This window comes from Ambystoma mexicanum, chromosome 14, assembly GCF_040938575.1.
Source record: "Ambystoma mexicanum isolate Mex_15411 chromosome 14, UKY_AmexF1_1, whole genome shotgun sequence".
In the NCBI taxonomy this organism is placed as follows: Eukaryota; Metazoa; Chordata; class Amphibia; order Caudata; family Ambystomatidae; genus Ambystoma; species Ambystoma mexicanum.
The window spans coordinates 51,880,508-51,898,263 of NC_090940.1; positions in this window are offsets into that span (position 1 = coordinate 51,880,508).

The window sequence follows — 17,756 nt, forward strand, 5'->3', positions numbered from 1 at the left end:
CAAAGTGGGTGTTAATTGAGTCACCCTCCCACCAGTCTATTACCTGTGTGCAAACTTCTCAGAATGTAGTGCAAGTCGCCGGGTCAGGTATTCCCTTATTCATTGTGAGGACATTGGGCCTCATTCCGAGTACGGCGATAACCAATGGCGCTATTTACGCCTTGGTTGACGCCGTACCCAGACCGGCAGCGCCTTTGTGGATGGCGGAATTACCGCCCCATTCCAAGGTTGGCGGGGCGGTAATTCCCCATTCACCAAGGCTCTTCCCCATTCCCAAATGAGCCCCCATAGGGCTCAATGGGAATGGGGAAGATGCAAATAACGGTGACCGTTCATTACGGTCACCGTTATTGGCTTGGAGGCCCCTTTGCGCCCTCGACTTTAACACCTGCTCAAAGCAGGCGTTAAGGGCGAGGGCACAAAGGGAACTCGGAGTATGGCGGTAAGGGATTACCGCCACCGGTCTCGTTACCGGTGGTCGCTATCCCTTACCGCCATACTCGGAATGAGGCCCATTGTGTAGAATTTACAGCACAAACAATTTGCAAATTTTCCCGACTGCAAATATATTAAGCGAGCAAGACAGACAAAGAGGATGCTAGGCTGATCAATGTATGCTGCTATGCTCCGGTGACGTTTCTGCTAGTCGATAAATAAGCGCCACCCGAAGACAGAAGTAACTCGAGGAGGAGAAATTGACTACCGAGAAGTCAGCTGCAGTGCTATGAGCACTTCTTCGTGTAATGAGGAGGTATGGGGCACTGTCTCTGCAAGGATGTTCCTCTTAAATTATTTTATAAAAAGTCAGAAGAACATGAGTAAACGAGAACGTTGCTTAAAAGGAGTCTCAGTAGGAAACAGGTGGCCTGATTCACAAAGGTTTGCACCAGGGCAAATCAGGAGGTACCCTGGGCATCTCTGAAATGCCCCTATTACGTTATGCCTGAACCGGAGCAACTCTGGAGCTGCTCATGTGTCAATGCAATTCAGTAAGATTTGCTCCGGAGCATCTCAGAGATGTTCGAGGCCGTCCCAGATTTGCTCCAGGTTTGGGCATTGTAAATAAGGTAAAAGGATCAAATCAGAGATTTTCAGGATATCTCCTGATTTTCTCCTGTGCAGATCTCTGTGAATTTGTCACAGGGTGTCGAAATGATAGTCCACACTCAAGTGATATAGACATTGTACTTATTGGTACTGTTCAAGTGTTTAACCAGATAGTTGTAAATATGTTGATGGTTTGTTGCAAGGAAATTGTCATGCCTACTGGCTGTATTTTATGTAGGCTTTGCATTCGCTACAGTTGTAACCAGAAGGAGCGTAGTGAAGTGGCAGTGACCATAGGGGCCTGAAAGGAGCCCGTCCTAATGGACGCTGTGTGCCGTACAAAGCTACTTTTAGATTTGTCAGGCTCACGCATTAGCTTATCTGTATAAAAGGCTGCCTCTGACATTTTCTTTTTCCTTTCGCTGTTTCAGGCCTAGAACTTTTACAGTAGCAAAACACACCTGCAGCTTTTACAGCCCTCCCCCACCCCCGAAGGCTTGCATCCTACACCTGCATGCATAGCTCGGGATGTGTCTTCCGGCGTGCTCTCAAGCTCAACAGCAAAGCTACCTTGCATTTGCTCTATCTCACCACTAACCTAATCCACCACCCGCAGATCATGCAAATAGCATCAATGTGGATATAAATCCCAATGACATCACCTAACCTAACATAAACCAGCGCTACTGAACATTGTTCTCCTTCCAAACCCCTATCTATGGGGGTATGAAGTGTGTGTTCAGAGTAGGGCACCGTCCTAGGAGTATGAGCCAAGTGACATGAAGTGCCCACAATATCCCGACAGCTACGTGCGAGAGAGTCTACCATGGCTGTGCAACACGTTGCACCAGATGGATGTGATTACTTCTGCAGCAGTCACATCACCAGCCTCTTGCACATTCACACTGATAGCCTCTGAGCAATTCCCTACTTTGCAGAAGCTGCTAACTAGTTAAAGTATTCCTTCTAACGTATTTATTTATTTATTTTATTTCTAAAGCGCTTGGGACAAGGCCCTCAGGCATAACAGTGCTCAGGCTGACACACAACAAAAAACAGGAACAAGGAAAAAGAAAAAAAGGAATCAGGAATATATTTCAGTGTTCAGGGTGAGTGAAGTAGTCCTCTAATTTATTCAAAAAGAATAGTTTTCTATTTGTGCTTGAATGTGGAAAGCATGGGACGCGTCCTCAGGTCAGGAGGTAAGCCATTCCACATTCGGGGTGCTGAAACTGGAAAGCATTAGTCTTGACTTAGGGATTTGTAATAGATCCGAGTTGTTCGATCTTAAGCTGAGTCTGTCAGGGTGCCACGTGAACTGCTCCGAAAGGTAAGAGGGACTTTTTCTGAAAAACCACGAATGGGCAATACACAGGGTTCGAAACATGACCCTTTTCGCTATGGGCAGCCGATGTCAGAATCATTTTGCTTCTGATACATGATCAGTTCGATGTACACCCACCACAACCCTCACTGCGTTGTTTTGTACAACTTGCAGGCCGTTAAGTTCCCCCTTTCCCACCCCTTGCAAGAGACTTGCACAATAATCCAGGCGGAAGCCAATGTTGGCCCTAGCCAGAGTGGCACAAGTAGACACCTCAAGGAAAGGCCTCATGGTAAGCTTTTGATCGCTAATTACTCCCAGCGTCTTCACCTTCTTAAGGGTAGGTAGTAGGCAGTCTGCAATTTGGAATGAAGAATAAACCTGATTCAGATTGTGCAATTTAGGGGCAGTGCCCACGATCATGATCTCTGTTTTGACGTTGTTTAACGCTAAGCCATTGTACAACATCCAGGAGTGGATTTTATTGTATGTGGTGTTAATGAACTCAGTGTCTATGATGTAGTTGCCCGTAAGTGGTATGAGGCACTGAGTATCATCTGCATAGTTAGCATAGCTTGTAGCTTCCACGTCTAGTTTCTCAAACAGCGTGAGCATAAAGATATTGAAAAAAGTTGTAGACGAGCATGATCCTTGTGGCACGCCGCAGGTTGAAGCACAGCCCTCTGACATGCCATCTTCATAGAAGACCTTGGCAGTATGATTCAGCAATAATGAAAGCGCCCAGCTAGCCGCTTCGTTAGTACAGAAAGCACAGTCTCGTAATCTGTTAGCAAGGATGGAATGATCCACTAGATCGAAAGCGGCATTGAGATCCAAAAGCATCAACAGTGCAGCTTTGCCCTTGTCCTTATGTTGCATTATGTTGCTCTTTAAATAAAGTAGATTCTGTACTGTGTACCCTACGGAAACCCAATTGTTTGAGGCCCAATATATCATGCATACTCAAGAATTCTTGGATTTGACCATGGGCAATCTTATCCAGAATCTTTAAGAGAAAGGGAGAGTTTGTAGTAGGTTGATAGTTCCTGGCCACACAAGGATCCAACAATGGTTTCTTCAAAAGGGGTGTGATCCATGCATGTTTGATAGCCATTGGAGCCAAATTTTCACTGGAAGAGGCATTTGCAAACTTTGTGATAAGAGGGGTGAGATATGTGTCGCATGATTTGACCACTGATTCTGGATAGACGTCACCTCTACAGCTGGTTGGTTTTATCCTGCTTAACGTATCCAGGACAGCTGCTTCAGTCACTTCCACAAATTCAAAACGCCTGGAAAGACCCAGACAATGTCCAAAAAGGGCAGAGGGTGGCGTATCTTTCAATGGAACGAGCTTGGTTTCAATGTCCCCTTTCATCTTAGTGATCGTGTCAGTCATGGCATTCTCGATTTCGGTGCACCAGTTGGAATCTTTTACAACTGTAAGGATATTCGGACGTTAATCTTCAGCCTCCTTTAAGATCTTAAAAAGTTCCTCAGTGTCCGAGGAACCTCCCTTAATCCTTTTCTCGCATGAATTTTTTTTTGCAGCACAAATAGCATAATTTAGGCATAACTTAAGTTATCCTCTGCAGTCATTGTGTCCGGAATGCTTTATTTCTCTTCTATTTCAGATTTTGAATCTCTGATGAGTACCAGTTTTGAGATAGTATTGTGTGTTTTTTCATTCTTTGTTTCGAAGGGGCTAAGCTCTCAACAGCTCTAGTCAGCATCTCATTTACCCGGGGGCATCCGAGCGCAAGCGTACATGGGGGCAGTGGTTGCCCTAGGTTACAAGAAGTTACAGTCATAGATAATACATTAGTAACAGGTAATGGTTTAGAGATTAAGTGATAAGTACAAGTTGTATAGAGCTAAATATCTAACTGGTAAAGGTTACAATGGTTCGTAAATGTCATGTAAATCTAGCTATCTAATAAGGTGGGATGGCGATTCCGAAAGTTGTAGTGTTTGGTGTGTTCAGCTAAATGTGGGTGTCTTGTGAGAATAGCTATGTTTTGAGGCCTTTGCGGAAGGAGCAGAAGGATTTGTTAGCTCTTAGCACTAGAGGGAGGGCGTTCCAGAGTTTAGCCGAGATCACCGGGAAGCTGCTTCCTCCTGCTTGCTGGTGCCTCTATCTATGGATGTCAAGTGGATGCAAGAAGGCAGCCCAGGTAGGTCTAGAGGATTGTGCCTTGGAGATTTCTTTGGACAGGTAGGTGGGGCAGTCTTTGAGATGCATTTGTGGGTCAATGCTAACGTTTTGAACATGATGCGTTCTTGGACTGGGAGCCAGTGGAAATGTGGTCTTTTTTAGAGATGTTTAGAGATGCCCTTACAGCATTATTTTGGACGACCTGGAGATTTTTTATGTAGGGACATTGGTACCTGCTAAGAGGGATTTGCAGTGGTCAAACCAGGATAGTATGAGGGCTCTAGCGAGTGTGACCGAGCTGTCCATGGATAGGAATGGCCTGCATGCATTAATCAGTTTCACAGTGTGTACTTGATGCAAAAGTGTTTACCTGTCTAGTTAGTGATAATGTGGAGTCTCAGCATAAACCCAAGGTCTTTACCTCTTTGGCAACAGTCAATGCATTCCCGTCAATGGAAAAGGCTTTGTATGAGCCGCTGAGTGTGTGTAACCGATGTGGTGTACCGAAGAGGACTCGTTTGGTTTTCTCATCATTTAGGCATAGTCCATATTGTGCCATCCAGGCCTGGATAGTTTGGTATAGATTGTTTAGCGCAAAGGAATCAGTGTCATAGTTGCCGGAGATGGGTAAGAGCATTTGGGTGTCATCCGCGTAGTTAGTGTAGATGAAATCCTGGACATGGAGGAGGTCACAGAGGGGTTTGGTGAAGATATTGTACAGTGGACATGAGACACATGAGCCTTGAGGGACTACACAGGTGACTGGTGCAGGGGGGTCTGCCGCTGCGGTAGAGAACACTTTCATTGTGCGGTTAGTTAGGAAGGAGTCTATCCATGCTACGGCTTTGGCCGAGAAGTGGCCAACTGAGGAGAGATGTTGGCAGAGTATTTTGTGATTGACCAAGTCAAAGGCTGCAGAGAGGTCAAGTAGGAGGAGGATGGCCATGTTGCTATTGTCTTTGATTTTGTCCATTTGGATTTTTAGGTCCAAGAGGGAGGATTCCAAACCGTGTCTGGGCCAGAAGCCTGATTGCTGGAGGCTGAGCAGCTTGTGGGTATCCAGATAATTGTGAATTTGCAAATAGGCTAATCTGTCGAGTATTTTGAAAAGGAAGGGTACAGTCGTGAAGGGGTGGTCTTTGGCAGGAATCTTGGCGTCTAGTGGGGGCTTCTTGAGGAGTGGGAGTACCCAGGCCTCTTTTAGATTCTCTGGGACATTGCCGGTTGAAAAGGAGTTGATTAACGTTGTGATGAACAGGGCAATTTCTTTAGCACAATCCTTTATGAAGGTAGCCGGACAAATGTCTCCTTGGCATATTGGCATATTCAGGGTTTCAGTCCTTTAATAATCTTGGAAGTTTCTGTGGTTGTGATCGGGGTGAACTCGAAACTGTGAATGGAGGGAGGGGCAAGGGGCAACTGGTCTAGGAGCTGGTCAGTTATCAGAAGTTTTTTTTTTTTTGGCAGTGATTTTGGTTTGGAGTAAGGAAATGATGTAATCAAAGAGAGTGTTTTGGATGTCCTTGCACCAGCTCAGGTCTTTGGTGGAGTTATCAGGTGGGGGAGTTGGTCTTTCCAGCTCGCGCAAGATGGCGAAGAGCTCTTTTGTGCCGGAGCTAGCTTCTTCCATTCTCCTGTTGTAGGTGGTGCTCTTGGTTTGCAGCAGATCTAGTTTGTACTTTTTGGAGAGGGCTGTGAAGTTCTGTTTGTTCTCGTCTGAAGGTGTTTTTCCCAGGTTATTTCCGCTGCTCTTTTTGAGGAGCGTAGGGTTTCGAGGCTGGGGGTGAACCACGAATTAAGGTGGGCACTAGGTTTAGGTTTGCAGCTGCTCAGAGGTGCTATTTTGTTAATGGCTTTATGGAGGGTTTGGTTATATAGTTTGACCATGGCGGTGGGGTCTGAGTTTGCAACATCACATTGTTGAAATGTCATTTATGAAAAGAAAACATATGAGTCTAAATAATTCCATGTAAATATGGTGGCACACCTCCTTAGCCCCATTTTAATAAAGCAGAATTAAAACAAAAGGTAAATATTTAATAAGTAATTCATTGGTCAAAAAATACAAATAATACTCAAAACCATCTAACACCATTAGTACCTAATCTGTGTACAAAATCAAGTGGATTATGAAAGAGGTAAAGAACATAACAATGTGAACAGCAATTTGTAATTACTGAAGCTATAAGTGTTGAAGTGGTTATTTTGGCGTTTTAGGTGGGTGATGCCATTGCATTCTGCTGTGATGATAAACTTGGGTCTGAATGGCTGGAAAGGGGTGAGGGTGTAGGTGGTCCTAGGCCTGTGTGCATGAGAGGTATTCTGGGGCTATTGTTGAAGAAATCAAACACAGGACTTTGGTGAGGACTGTTCAGTAAATCTTTAATAGCAGCACTGTGGAGTGAACACAGGAACAGACAGCACCTAATCCCCAAGCAATCCTAACTCTGAGTTAGCCCTCCTTCTTACAATTTACATTGGTTTTCAACATATTAATTCCATTGTAACCAGTGGAAGATTCTATCACTTCACTAAAGAAGATTTGACCATTTCTAATATGCACAACAGTTTTCAATTAGGGGGAAGGCAGAGCCTGGTCTCCCAAGGTCTCCCAAGGTCAGTCCTACTATTTTTGTACCAAATCATAATAGTCTTAATACAAGTTAGACTCATAATTTCTTATGTCATTTCATTTGAAGCTGCTTTAGTTAGTATATACTTTTGTTAGTGCAAGCAAGGTTATGAAAAAGCATGGTAAGGCAGCAGAAAACTAGCTTGTGAGTTAATTCTGCTTCAGTGTGCCAAATTTCTTTTCTCCATCCGGACTGCAAGCACATCATTCAAAATGGAGGCTCTCTGAGCTGCACTAGGCCTGAGTGCTGAGTAAATAGGTCCAGTTATTCCACATCAGTGTTCTCTTCTCATTTTCATGTGAATTCACTTACAATTACATTTCCCATCTACATTGTTCATGAATTGATTACGTATAGCTATATATTTATCCACACTACACACCAGCTAGCGATCAGCCATGATGATGTACTCCAGGTGTTCTGTATCTGTAGAAATAGAAGGAAATGTGTACGTGAAAAGAGAGGGCAGCATGTAAGGAGTGTACAGGGGCAATGGACCAAGTTGCTTTCAGAAGCAGCAGTAAGCTACCACGGTTTGGGCAAGGGTGTTTGCTCAGAAGATTACATTTGATGCATTTCATTGAAGGTGTGATGAGTGCCTTTGTGCCTGGGGGTGGGGGGAGGGGCGGAAACTAAGTCATTCAGAGAGACAATAACATGTGTGCATTTGCATGCATTTTGACACTTTGGGTAGCTCTTAGAAGGGGCAAGGGTGCATCAAAGGCTGGGATAGAACATGGTGTTCATGGTCTTCCCGCTCCATCCATCTTGGTGGTCATTGGTTCTCTATAGGGGATCTCATAGCAGGGGTTGTGCGTTCACTGTAGAGTAACAAGACTACAAAGCAACTGCCAGGTTTTTGATTTAACAAGGACTTCTTCCTTTCTATGAGGTCCCTGAAAGAAAAGTGATATCTATTCTTTCCTGAAGATGAGACCTACGAGTTGCTAGTCATTGTGGAGCCAATCTAGATGTCTTATCCCAGGAGAACAATGATTGGAGAAAAGAAAATCTAGTTATTAAGTATGCACTCATTTGGGAAAATCTGAGAGCCCTGTAGGCTGTCTTGGTATGATAAACATTTTCGTAACCCAAAAATGTCCCCAACAAGGGGAGTATCCCTGATGGCAGGTCTCCCTCTGGATCTGACGTGTTGATTCCAAGCAGGGTTCTCACCTTGACAAAGGCATTTTGGAGTAGTTGGTCAACTGAGCCCCATGGGGCCACAGAAGGAAGAGCGTCCCTTTTCTGCATCATATTTGACAATGCAGAACGCATGCGAGAAACCTTAGTTCACATCTGTTTGGGAAAGGTTTGCAAAAGGGCTTCTAAACCCAGACAGAGTGCCTCGGATTGTTCATGATTACATTTGTGCCAGCATGTATTTATTTATCTATTTATATACTGGAGGAACAATGCTCTTTTGATCACAAAGAACGTACAATAGATAAGACATCAGATTTCACGGGAAGCAGTGAGCTTCTTACAATGGGGCGAGTTTGAGGGACATTCTGACTAGGTTCTGGAGGGTTGTAAACACAACAGTCATTAGGAACAATACATAAGTGGACATACATAGATTAAGAACAAACAACATTGGACATTTTTGAGTGCAGGCAGGTAGTACGGGCAGTTGTGCCCAGAATGTGACCATGATGGGTGAAGTGCTAGAATACAGGGGGAGGAAGTAAGAGAAAGAGGCAGGTTAGAAGCGAGGGAAAAATTGTACCTAGAAGGCAAATGCGGGTAGTTTAAGAGGGTAACTTAGAGGCGAGGAGGAAGAGTTTTGGTTTGTTTTTGAACCAATCGGTGTGGACTGTTTCTCTAATGTCCAGAGGAAGAGAATTCCATGCAAGTGGAGCAAGAAGAGAAAAAGAGTGGAAGCGAGAGGAAGCACAGGGAGGGCGAGGAGCCACCAGGGTAGTCCAGGAGGCAGAGCAGAGGTTACGAGAAGGCTTGTAGAGTTGGATAGAGGAGGATAGATACAGTGGTGCCTTTACCGTGGATAGATTTGTGAACTAGGAGAAGAAATTGAAATCTGACCCTGTAGAGTCCTAGTAGCGAAGTTAATGATCTTGTCCAAATGACAGAAAGCATAGTTGGAGATACCAAACAGGATGCTGGCACAGTAGTCCAGTTTAGAGAAGACAAGAGTGGTTAAGAGATGCTTGGCTGTGTTGAAAGGAAGGAGGTGCCTAATTGTCCTAATCTTTTATGAGGTTGAGGCGAGCGGCTGTTCCAGTTTTGGAAATGAAAGTAGAGAAGGTGTGAGAAGGGTCATAGATGATGCTGAGGAGTCTAGCTGAAGAAGATTAGGGGAGAGTGTCAGGTGGGAACTGGATAGGCAGAGGAACAGATGAGAGAGCGATTGTGGTAGGGAAGAAAAGTATCTCTGTTTTGGTAGAGTTTACCATCAGAGAGTGTAAAGCCATCCAATGTTTAATGGCAGAGAGACAGTTCGAAATTTTGATAGAGAGATCTGAGGCGAGTTCAGGAAAAGAGAAGAAGATTTTGCTATCCTCTACGAAGATTTGGCACGAGAACCCAAAGGAGGAGATTAGTGCCCCAAGAGCAGAGGTGTAGAGTGTAAAGAGGAGCGGACCCAAGACAGAGCCTTGAGAAACACCACCAGTTAGAGGAATGAGTTTAGAGGTGTTGTTGGGCCAGGAGACAGAGAATTGGCGAGGTGCAAGGTAGGATTCAATCCAGGCAAGAGCCTGATCACAAATCCCTTGAAGAAAGAGCGTATGATATATGATAGGTTATTTATAACACTCTTAATACCCAGAGGCTTCTAAGCACAGACCCGGGGATCGAACCTGTGTTGCATCGTATCATCTTGCTTCCAAGGCGAGCATGTTGCTGCTGAGCTATCCTTTAGGAGATCAGAGTGATCAATAGTGTCAAAGGTAGCAGGCAGGTCAAGGAGCACTAGGACAGAGGATAGGTTTGAGTGCTTAGCAGAGGCGATGAAGTTGTAAACATTCATGAGAGAAGTTTCCGTGGAGTGACAGGAGCAGACACCTGCTTGTGGGGGTCTTGAAGGTTGTGGATGTCTAAGAAACTGGTAAGATGGTTGAACACAACCCTCTTGAGCTCTTTCAAGTAGTGCAGAAGAAGATACAGAGGGCGAAAGTTAGCCGGTAGGTTCGGGTCAGCCTCTTGCTTTTTTAGTAGAGGGATGTCCGTGGCTGTTTTGAAATCAGAAAGAAAGCAAGCAGAGTCGAAAGACAGGTTGAAGAGTTGAGTGAGGTGAGAGGCCATTATAGGGGCAATTGGCTTGACTAGCTGAAGGCTAAGAGGGTCCGGTGGGGCACAAGAGGGGTTAGCCTTCATCAATAGAGATAGCACTTCACCAGTATGAGTGTGATTAAAGTGGGAGATGTAGGCAGAGGATGATGGTAGGGTAGGCGGAGTGCAAAATGTAGGAGGAGGGAGCGTGAGGAAGGTCAGGCGAGAGTCTCTAATTGTGGAAATTATTGCAGCAAAGTATTTAGCTAGGTCATTAGCTGTGAGAGTGGAGTAAATAGTCATAGGGCCTCATTACGAGGTCGGCGGTAAGGGATTAACGGCAACGGTAAGGGTGCCGTTGCCGTTAACCCCTTACCGCCGCATTACGAGGTCCCTTAGCGGATCCCGCTAAGGGCACCTGGTTTTACCAGGCGCCCTTAGCGGGAGCCGCTAAGGGACCAGGGATGTAATAACGGGCCTGCTATTAGCGGGTTCGTTATTAGCTCCATCCCCATTCCCATTGAGCCCTATAGGGGTTCGAACGGGAATGGGGAATGGTTCTCAGAATGGGGACTTACCGGGTCCTCCAGGGTTGGAATGACCCGGTAAGTCCCTATTTCGCCAACCCGGACCCGGAATGCGGTAAGGGGGTAGCCATGGTGCTAATAGCACCATGGCTACCTCCAACCTCGTAATGAGGCCCATAGACTGAGGAGTGAGTTTAGGGTGCCGTGTAGCCGGCAAAGATGGTTAGAGTTAATGAGGGTTAGGTACACTTTAATATCTTGTGAGCAGTTTGCAAGGACCATGTACAGCGAAGGGAAGTGGCGAGTGTTCAGTGGCAGTGGTACAAAAAGGCATTACTAGGCATCTCCTTAGGGTGCCACCAGCATAGGAGAACATGGGTGCCATCTTTTCTCTAAAGACACTGGGCCTCATTACATTACCCGCTAAGGGACCTCGTAATGCGGCAGTAAGGGGTTAACTGCAACGGCACCCTTATCGTTGCCGTTAACCCCTTACCGCTGACCTCATAATGAGGCCCACTGTGTAGGAAAGGGGCGCCAAAGTGGAACTTTGTCCGGGAAGGCATAGATTCTTACACCCCTTGCGATTGAGGGAACACCAATATATAACTGGGTGCCATCAGCTACAATCAGGCCCAATTGAGCCACATGTGTCCTCATCACGAGTAGGGTGGTGCAGCAAAAAGTGGCGGGAAAGCAGCAATAATTCTGTTACCACCACTTTGCTGCTGCATTACCGCACTGCTGTACTATGAGTTCTGGTGGTAAGGCGGGTGATTTACTTTCACTTTGACCTAGCCAGGGCCACTATTCCAATTACAGGCTCATTCGCCTACCACTGGCAGCTTGAGCTTGTGACGCACAGAACCCGATTCCACCCCCTGTAAATAATAAGCACCTGACCGTCCCCTGTCCAATGGGAGACCTGGGCAAGACCACGCCCCCGACTTTGCAGCTGCCGGCAGAAAGCCTCCTTCTCTAGCGCGAGCCTGGAGATCTGTCAGTCAACTCCCATTCAAATCACAAAAGCCCCGCACAAACGCTGATTTCCCCCCTCTGACATTCACATCGGCGCGTCTAATCCGTATGCAAATCCCGCATGCAAATGGACTATATTTGTTAATGTATGACTTGCTGGAATGTGCTGAGAAGGCTTTCAGGGCACGGGGTGCGATATAAACTGAAATAAATATATAGAGTACTCACATATTTGCAATTACATTTCCGTGCTAAAGAGAAGGCCCGGCTTTCGAAGCTCTACTTTGCTTTGGGCTACGTGTCCCTTTTCCTCGCTGTTCATAGCGTAGGAAGCTTTGAGTAGGGCCAGGCCCCTCTCCTGGCTGCATTTCTCTGGCTACCTTCAAGATCACAGGCCAATACGGGGTGTGGGGGAGCCGCACCCCCTCTGTAACAAACACACTGCTCACTATTGCACTTGACGTCTCGTGCTGGGCTGGGGACTGGGGGGGGGATTCTCCATGGGCTGCCGTGAATAGTGGTAAACTCTGCCATACCATACATGATATGATATTTTTTTTTATTTATTTTTTATTTTTTATGTGTAACATCTAGTTTTTACAAAACTTTTATTACAACTTATCCTCAGATCAATAGTGACGCTTTCCATTGCCAATTTAGTTCGTGTCTTTTCAGATTAGGACTGTGTCTAGAAAGTTTATCACTGAACAGGTAAGATGTATCGAGCTTCCACTCAGTATCCGAAACCACAGATCTTCCATCTCTTCGTTTACTGGCTTGAATTTGCTCAAATGGATGGAACGCAACTTGTTTAGGGCCACACATTGTATTGTCAGATGTTTTTGTGACTCTGCAAAGAGTTTGCAGTGGCGACAGACTTCTTCGGTATCTGGTTTCATTTTTCTCGTCACCAACATGTGGTTAGTTTTCAGAAGATTTAATCTGAGTCTGAGAAATTTATCTCTGTGATATCTTGATGGAAATTGACACAGATAGTTTGGCATATTGTCCACTTTATTCTTTGTTGGCCCAAGATCCAAGGCTGTCGGCATTGTTTCAAGTTTGTTCACGTTATCTATCCATAGCCATTCTTTCAATTTTGTTCTTGCGATCTGTGGCCGATTCATCAAAGTGTCCATTGAGATATTTGCACTGTGCAAGATGGCTTTCACTTTCTCAGACCATCTTATGAGCAGCCCCTTGTGTAAATGTGTTCCTTCTGATTTTAAGATTTTGTAAGCTGGTGCAGGGTTCGATATCTCCATCTTTCGTAGCAGTGACAGGGATTTCCATAGAGCTGATCCGTACAGGCTTTCTAGTTCCAATTCGTGACGTATTATGGTCATTGAGAGGTATTTTGGTAATCTCAAGGCTTGGCGCCAGAATAAGCCTTCTAAAGTGGGCCATATCATATTCGCAAGTAGTAGATTAGAGCTATGTTCACATATATAAACGAAGAGCTTCCTGCGGCTGCATAGATTTGTTTTTATTTTTTATAAATCAGACCGGACTCAAGATAGCTCAGCGAGTTAATGACTATCCACCAGGGAGGATTCACACCTTCATCCTTCAAAGGTAAAGAAAAAAATGAGTGCCTTTAAATTGGGCAGTAGGGACGCCATCATAATCCGCCACAAAGCACAGCTTGTACATCGCTTTGGCAAACACGCTACATAAGTATCAATTAATATAAATATAGTATCACAACGTGGCATACTGTTTTAGGACACTTCGGAACATATGTATCATTAATATCAGGGTGCATACGCCCATATTACCAAGAATGCAAGCAGATGTCCAAAGCCAAATGACAATGATGCGTTACTATATACCACTTACACGCTTTACATAGAACAAATATACACACAATATCACCCAACCTGTGCTGGCACTCATTTATTAAGCTCAGAAGGATGAAAGGCTGAGTTGGCCTTGCTGGGATTTGAACCTGCAACCTGCAGATCACAGACACACATATTGCAGCAGCGAGCGCTCAACCCACTGAGCTATCTAATCGGCTAAAGCTACCTTACCGCTGTAATCAAATGACCAATTACATATTTGAATCTTCACACTCAAATTCAGAAAGCGAATTACACTCTGTAGTGGAAACCATTACTCTGGTAACTCAGATTGAACAGCAGGCCAGTTCATCTGCAGGTCTGGTGCAAAGATGGCCACATGTCAAGCCTGCATGGATCGTACTCTGTGCATTCATACCTCATACATGCAAACAAACACCCCTAACAGCATGCCATGGAGATAGGAAAGATAGACACATAACAACAAAGCATTAATTGTGGCACAATGAAACCAAAGGCCACTTGATGTGCTATGGTCAAACATTTCTACACTGTACTCAAGCTTTTAGGCACAAGTATTTTGTCAAGTGACCGAAGACACTGAGATAACATGTCTTGTGATGATCGTAACAGAGACAATGGCAGAAAAATACATGCTATAACTGCAACTTGCGAAAAGCAAAATGCATAGGCCCTGATTCATGGATTATTTGCACTGAAATTTTTTTTCGGCGCAAGTAATCTATGAATCAGTCTGTAATGGATGCTTAGTCTACTCAAAATTATTTTTGCCAGTTTTTGTGTGCATTGTGATTTTTAGGTGTTTCAATGACTCAACTGAAATAAACCTTTAATGAGTCTAGCAATTATTGTATAGTATTCTAGAAAGAAAAATGATTTGTTATTCCTATTCTTTCTTAATTAGTTATTCATGTATTTATGTATTCATTTATTTTATTTGCAATTGGTTTACAAGAAACCTCTACAAAAACAAAAACCAGAAATCCACTCAGTACATACTATGAAAACACATCAAATCCCGAAGGCAAACGGAAAAAAAAGAAGCAAAGATAATCCAAAATACAAGTTGGGCACTAGACCCCTTAAGAAATACCACACAGAGTAATTCACTTATTCATAGAATACACATGTTATACAGGGATAAAAACACAGACAATCATATAAATCATTTAAAAAATCGCCATTCTGTAATTCATTGACCAGAAATCTCACCAAAAAAAACAAAAAGCAACCTTCTGGTGCAATATATTAAAACTTCAAATAACATTCATCTGTGCAATATCTGAAGTAAGGTGACTGCCATCCCGGGGGTATCAACCCAGATTTCTGAAATCAATTAGACAGGATCTGTCAGGTTCAGAGGTTTAATACATCCTGCCACTGCAAGACCCTCTCTGATGGAATTAATATTGACGCACCTATTCCATATATAATCGCAATCCATCGCATGCTAATTACTAGCTTGACTCATAGAGCTAAGAAAATACCTCATCCTCATTGTTTTTAACCCTGCACACTCCAATACCAGGTGCCGGGCAGTCTCCATCTGACCAGACTGACAGAATCTGCAATTCGTATCCGTAGTTTGCAGCCTTCCTCTTCTTGCCAGAATCTCCTTAGTCTATAGAAGATTCCATCTCAGTCGCAGCAAGATATTACGATAACATTTATTTGGAAACTGCCTCAGAATCATAGTTGGGGCACCCCACCTTGTATGGGTCGGAACCAAATTATGCATCGATGGATATGAGTGAAGCGAGTCCGTAGTGAGACCCAATCGTAATCAAAAAGAGCTTTCTTCACTCTCAGTGGGTTGGTCAACAGTGATGCCCTATCCATCGTCAAAATATTCAGGATACGAAGCGCCCTACACTCCATCTGAGCAAGAAAATGTATTTTACTCTTTAAAACGGATAATTGCTTTCCCAGTAGCTTGTAAAGGGTTGCAGGGTTTGGATCAACAATTTTGGCGTATAGAGCAAGAACATTCCAATCCATCCTTGCCTTCATTGAGACCAATGCCAGCTCAAATCTAACAGCTACAAGTGGTATCACGTTTGGTATACTCAGAATGGTACGCCAAATTTTTGCTTCGATACCATCAAGAACCTTAAAGATACCAGAAAGTACCAATTCTAAACCATAAGTTAGTTTTGGGACGATCTTACCTTCATAAAATTCCAGTGCTGGTTTAATGGAGAAGCGTTCATAATTTCTATCTATTTTCACTACCTGGATAGCAAAAAATGTCTCCTTACTTAAGAGGGACTCTCTCACGTTTCTTAGCCCTGGCTGTGCACTGATTTGAAACCCCACGTAGACCATGGTATCCACCGTTCCAATTACTTTATTTTCCAAAGACCATGCCCTGCCTTTCTTTTTTGTCACCCGTGCAATGGTTAAAGTCTTGGTCTTATCAGGGTTAACAATAAGTCCATTGTCTATAGCAAATGATGAGAATTCGGTCAGCAAATGCTGTAACCCAGTCCACAAGTTATTGAAATAGTAATAAAATCATCAGCGTAGGCTAACCATTCAACAGTCAATCAGACAATAATTGGTGGGATCAGTCCTGCCCCGTCAAATACTGTACGATGTCTGATACATACAGATTGAATAAATAGGGTGCCAGATTACAATCCTGTCTAAGGCCCCTCATGGTACTAATGTGTACAGATAACTCCCCGTCGTTATTCAATTTTACACAAATCCCAGAGTCCTCATAGAGGGCCATCAGAAGTCTCAACAAACCTCCCGGCATGCCCCATCGGGTGAGTTTAGTCCATAGTTTATTTCTAATAATATTATCAAAGGTCATGGAAAGGTCGATGGAAGCCACAAAGGTGCTACCCTTCGCCTTTTTCCATGCTGAGACTTGGAGTGCCTTCACCAATAAGCCATTAAGGTTGTTCAAATGCCCCTTACGGAAGCCCGTCTGAAAAGGGCTTAGACGTCCCGCCACACCCGCCCATTCCTCCACGTGTGTTAGAAGAAATGCTGAGAACATTTTGCAATCTGCATCAATTAGTGAAATAGGGCGATCATTTTTGGGCTCAGACCTTAGACCTCGCTTGAAAATAGGGACCACATTAACTGCTCGCCAAGAAATAGGGAGAATACCAGAGACTACAATACTTTTAAAGAGGACAAGAAGAACCTTAGACCAATTGCTCAGATCTAATTCTAGTGCCAAATTTGTTAGGCCAATTGTGCCAGGGGCACGCAACCACTTGCAGTTCTTAATTAATGACATAATATCTTCGAAATTAATCCTAATAGCCCACGTGGATTCCATAAAATATTTCATAACAGTGGCATCCAATGCAATATCAAGTGGCCCCCCTCCCACTAAATCCCACTAAAGAACTCCAACCATTGAGTCTCAGACACCACATTTAACATAGAGGCCTCAATTGTCAGGTCTAGATTATTAACCAAGACACAAAAAGCGCGGGAGTCAAGCTTTATTAAAATACGGAGCATACGCTCTGCATCCAACTTCAGCATGGAAGATTTGATGGACTTTAAAGTTTTTATATTTCTGTTTTACTTTCTTCAATTTGGATTTGAGGTCTATAGTGCACCTAAAGTCCTTAATCAACAACCTAATATCAGAATGTAACTTCCTCTTGGCATCAGCCAAGACCGGATTATAAACATGCAAGGTTTTCTCCCTTCCCTTAGTTGAAAATCTAGAGTTCTGCTTGACTCTACCAATCAATTTCCCCATGAAATTATCGAAAGCCTGGGAATTAACTACCCTTAGCTTCCATTCAGGGGAGAGCCTCTTAGGACACAGTCAAGCCCCTCGTTTAGGATTGCAATGTTCCGATCAGACAAACGGATTGCATTTCCAGATGCAGTTACCTCCATACATCCCATGTGCTCCATGGGTTGTTTAATCGTCTGTAAGGCAAATTCAGCCATAAGAATTGAGTGGTCACTAAAATTATTATGTTGTACTTTAAAGCCCACATAAGCACTGCTAAGGACCGTGTCTGCAAAAATATAATCTAGGGTCGAACAGTGAGCCCCTCG